Here is a 5534-nt window from a genome sequence, read left to right as displayed (position 1 = left end):
TACTGTCTTTCATTGTAGATGTATGAACCTGTTCTTCTTTTTTTTTTTTAAGATTTTATTTATTCATTTGACAGAGAGAGATCACAGTAGGCAGAGAGGCAGGCAGAGAGAGGGGAAGGGAAGCAGGCCCCCCGCTGAGCAGAGAGCCTGATGCGGGACTCGATCCCAGGACCCTGAGATCATGACCTGAGCCGAAGGCAGCGGCTTAACCCACTGAGCCACCCAGGCGCCCCTGTTCTTCTTTTTTTAAAGTATATTTAGTTATTTGAGAGGAAGAGAGAGAGCAGGGGAGGGCAGAGAGAAGGAGAGAGAGAAGCCCAAGAAGACTCCCCGCTGAGCATGTAGCTCAAACCCACAACCCTGAAATCATGACCTGAGCTGAAACCAAGAGTCAGATCCTTAACCAACTGAGCCACCCAGGCATTCTCTAAACATTTTCATAATGTTCATTTCAAAATGTTAAGCTACAGTCATCTTATCTGTGGGCGGGAAAGTTTTTTTCCAAGAATTCTAGGTGTGCCCATTAATTCCAGGACACCTACCTTAACTCCACAGCCCCAGGGGGTCTGAAGGTAAAGGATGGGAACCATGGGCATTGACATCACATGCTAAATTCTTCCACAGTCCATCAACAGGTCATAACTAGGGTTTCCTCCACCAAAGCTAGGCTGTGGTAGGAAAAGAGCCCATATAAAGGAAAGTGGCAAAGGTCTTATGGGGGAGTCCCGGCTTTACCATCTGCTAACCCTGAGATCTCAGCAACTGATCCCAACTCTCTGAGCCTCTACACCATGTGGGCCAAATAAGGGCGTTAAGAACTTATGGTGAGGATTCAGTGCACTATGCGGGCACAGCTCCAGACCCACAGCACGGCACTCAGAAACCACTGGCTCCGTGTTAGGGGATTGTAGGGACATGAATGAATGAATGACTCGAGGTGCACAGAGGTCACCTTTCTTCCCCAGTGAATGTGGGTACCCTGTTGCTAGTTCTTCCATTTTTTTTTTTTTAAAGAAAAGCTGGGGATTTCAATCTGTGAACTTCCCCAATCTTGAAATGTTGTCAACAAATTATAAATATTTTAAAAATATTGGGTGGACCAAGTAAAACAGACCACTGGAGTGTGACTTCCGGCGCAAACTATAGAAACAGATGAAGAGGCTTACTCAACATTCAGGGGCACGGAGCCCCATGCTTAGAAATGTTTACACAGATCATCCTGTCAAGTCCTCGTGGTCTCTCTTATGAGTCCCATTGCATGGATGAAGCAACCAAGAGTCAGCTTGAGGAAGACATCTAGCAGCACTGGAAACATAGACAGGTTTCCTGAGGACCTGACATTCCCCTTTACCCGCTCTCTAAATTCCTAGAAAGGAATTCAGGAAGCAAACGACAGCCCCAGAGAAGGGCTGGGAGCTGCCCAGCCACACAGACGTGCGTGGCTGGCTGAGAATGATTGAGTTTCCTGCCCCTTCTTGGTTAGGGCACCAGGTGGACGGCTCAGAGGGGACGGTTGTGCAGATCCATTCAGCCAAGCCTGAGATGGGGCAGACCATGGAGGCAGGAGAGGAGCCCACGGCTTTTTATCTCCCTGAACAATGCATGTATAGGCTTAAGAAGGTTCTAGATCCCAAGCCTAAGTCCTCAGTTTCTTCACCTAAAAAACTGGGAAGCTGGACTGGAAATCCCAGACCCCCACTGACCAAACACTGTTATTGGGTTCTCCTAAGATTGGCTGGAGAACAGCCAACCACATGGCTTTGGACCCATTCACCAAGAACTGGCGATAATTAAGACATGCTCTATGTGATTCTTTCTGATTAGAAACTTGGCCAGGTTTCCCTTCCTTGGTGAACTTTCTAGTAAGGAAGGATAACTCACTCCACAAAATGGGACACTTAGAGAATTAAAGGCTTGTTTTCTTCAATCAAAGAAAAGAAAACAACCAGAAGATATTCAAATTCCAGTTCGTATAAGGCATTCAAGGCACTGGGCAGAGAGAGGAGATACAGAGCAGGGGCCCCATCTCAACCCTTGAGAACTGATGGTAACTTCCAGGAGGAATGTAGAGAAATTTTATGACCTTCCCCTTCCGGACCCAGACATCAATCCTTACATGTGGAAGAACAGGGTAGCAGGTAATTCAGCACCCAGACCACCTGTGTCCACATGCTCACTGTGCCAGTTCCTAACTGCATGGCTGTAGGCAACCCATATGATCCTGCCGTGCCTCAGTTTCTCCATACGTAACATCAGAGTGCCTATGTCCTAGGATTGTTGATGCATCTTAAAGCACCTTAGGGCAGCCCCCGCCCCCTGCCCACCACCCCTGTTTCACCGCCTATAAATGGGATTAACAGTTTCTACTTCCAAGGCTGTGGCCAGAATTAAAGGTGGTAATATTCAAGCAAAGCCTCTGTTTGGGTGGCCGGGGCATCAGAAGCACTAGACACACATTCACTCTTAACATCGTGTGTGATTGTGTAAGAAAGAGCTATTAATGAATGAACTTTCTCATTAATCTGTATGTAAATCGTCACAATTGGACTGGTCTTGAAAGTTTGAGGAGCGTTTCCTCAAAGACGCTTTCCCATTAAGACTTTCCACTGACTCAGACCAGAGGACTCCGCCTCTCCCTTATCGCAATCAGGGCGGACCTTCCTGGCCCTGGGCCTCAGTTCCCCTCCCTCCCCCGCTCTGCTCTTCCTAGCTCATAGGACTCTTACTACTCCGTGTATGTCTCCCAGCAGCCCCAGGACAAGTGAGTCAGGTAACGTTGTCCCCGCCTAACAGATACAGACACCGGAGGCCCAGCAGCTCCCTCCAAGGTCGGCAGCACATGCTATGGGACAGAGGTTCGAGCCCAGAGCCCTGAGTCCCGGCATACGACAGGCTCTGGAGTCCTGGGCCCACCCCTTTCCTTGGGCAGATGTTTTACTTCTCTAACCTTCCTTTCCTCACCTGTAAAATGGGAATATAACAGTACCTACTTCCTAGATTCGCAGTTGAGGATTGAGCTAGTGACACCACGTAAAGCTCTTTGAACAATGCCTGGCGTATGAGGACTCAATCTTTTAGCAGAACAAGGCATCTGAGTTTGCTGGACACTGTCCTGCTTTATACCTGACAATGAGCAAATCTTCTAGTTAGAGTCCCGAGCGCTCTCAAAAATGTCCTGGCTTGGGGGACGCCTGGATGATGCAGTAGGTTAAGCATCCGACTTCTGGTTTCAGCTCAGGTGGTGATCTCAGGGTCGTGAGATCCAGCTCCGTGTTGGATCTGGGCTCAGCACGGAGTCTGCTTCGGATTCTCTCTCCCTCCCCCTCTGCTCCTCCTGCTTGTGCTCTCTCTCTTCCAAAAAATCAATAAATAAGTCTTTTAAAAAAAATTTCTTGGCGTGCCTGGTTGGCTCAGTGGGTTAAGCCTCTGCCTTCAGCTCAGGTCATGATCTCAGGGTCATGGGATCGAGCCCCACATCGGGCTCTCTGCCACCCCCTGCCTGCCTCTCTGCCTACTTGGTCTCTCTCTCTCTCTCTGTCAAATAAATAAATAAATAAATAAATTTATTCCCTGGGGGTGCTGAGCTCTAGTTCTCCAGCCAAGCTCTCATCACAGAGAGAGGAGAACACAAAGCCAAACGGTTGTGTCCACATGGAGCCCATGACCCCCCTTCTCTAGATCACTCTCTAGGTCCCCAGGCCCCGGGGATTCCCTGCCCAGACAGATTCCCTAAGCCCACATGGCTGGGACTCTTCTGCAGATCCTTCCCACAGGCATGCCCAGTTCTGGGCCTGAGGGCTGGCCAAGGCACAGCTCTCCAAGGGAAGAGGAGGTGCGGACGGGCTTGCATGTACTGGCTAAGAGGCTCACATGTGCAGGGCAGGCCCGAGGCAGATGTGGGAAAGAAGGGGTCTCCTCTTCCTGCACCCCCAGGCTCTGCACAGGGTCCAATAGTCTGAGAATTCTACATTCAAAGCTGGCCTTCCTGGTTGCTGTGAAAGTGTACTTGTCAAGGTAGGAGACTAGAACATATTTTATTTCACATTTTGTTAGCTTGATTTATAAATTGCAAATATTTAGACATATGGTACGCGAGCCTCCATCTGTACTCTTGTTCAGCCCCTTATATCCCTGCCACCTTCTGCCGACTCTCAACACCAAATGTTTGCTGAGCCCCCAGAGACTCCACAGAGGGAAGGGCTCCGTCCCAGCACCCAACCGCCACCATCCACATGGGAGCAAACCTCATGTTCCTGAACAGGGAAGAGCACAGGGTGAGAGGTGAGGGCAGAGGCCTGGTCTGTTCCCAACCCCTAGGGAGGTGGGGCCCTTCCCTGCCCCTGCCTGGGCCTTGGTTTTCCCATTCAGACAAGAAGTCCTTCCCGCTCTGAGTAACGGAGAGACACAGAGTCAAATCGGGGACCCAGAGAGACCATGAGCTGGGAACGGGCAAATAAGGCTTACCAGGCACCATGGTGTGGAACTGAGCACTCTGCCCTAGGGAGGTACCGTCACAGCCCCGTGGCACTTCATTCATTCACCCCACAAACACGGCAGTCACACCTGCTGTGCCAGGCACTGAGCTCTCCGAATCTGCCAGATATGGGAGGATAAACAGAACAAGCGCACATAAAACCAACACGCAAAGCAAGATTTGGTGAGGGTGCCAAAAAGAGACCTTCCCTAAGCCCCTTCTATCCTTGCAATCTCCCGCTCTTACGTCCATTTCCTGGATGAGAAAACAGAGGCCCAGAGATGTAAGGGGCTTGGTCAAGACCTTGCGGCTTAGAGCGCACCCAGAGCCTGAGGCTAGCCAGAAACGAGGTTTCGGATTCCCGCAGGCTCCGGCCACTGTCCCAAGCTGACCAAAGCTCGGGAGGCCGGGTCCAGCTCCCGGAAGGCTGGAGGGAGGTGAGCGCCAAGGAAAGGCTGGGCCAGAAGACGAGCCGGCCGGGGGGTAGGGAGGGGCCTGGCGGGGTGCGACCGGGTGGCCCGGGACTCCCGGGTGCGCAGCCCCGGGCGCCCGGAGCGCTAGCGGCTGGGTGAGCGCGAGCGGCAGCGGCGCTCGGGTGGGTCCGCCTGGGCCGGGCGGGGGTCAGGCTTCGAGGCGCCGGCGGGGGGCGAGGCGGGGCAGCAAGGGCGGTGCTGCAGTGCCCGAAGCGGCGGGCTGGGGGAGCTGTGCCCGCCTGTCCCCAAGGCCCGGGCTGGGACCGGGCAGCTGGGTGGCCGCGCCTCTAGCCCGGCCGCGCTAGGCGGCGCGCAGCCAGGCGTGCCTGGAGCGGGCTCCGGCCCTGAGTTCTCCCGGGCGCCCGGCCGGGGAGGCCCCCGGAGAAGCCCAGTCCCGCGGGCCAGGGCGGCCGCTGCCGCGGTCGCTCCGGCCCGCCCCCGGGGGGTGTCCCGGGCCGCTGGGCCCGCCCAGGTAACCCCATCCTCGGCCCGCCCCTGGCCCGCCCCCCCGGCCGCCCGCCCGCCCGCCTCCGCCGCCGCCGCCGCCGCCGCCGCCGCCGCATCCCGGCTCTGGGGCGGCGCTGACA

This window comes from Neovison vison, chromosome 2 (assembly GCF_020171115.1).
Source record: "Neovison vison isolate M4711 chromosome 2, ASM_NN_V1, whole genome shotgun sequence".
Lineage (NCBI taxonomy): Eukaryota > Metazoa > Chordata > Mammalia > Carnivora > Mustelidae > Neogale > Neogale vison.
The sequence above is the reverse complement of the archived record's forward strand: the minus strand, read 5'-3'. Positions refer to the sequence as shown.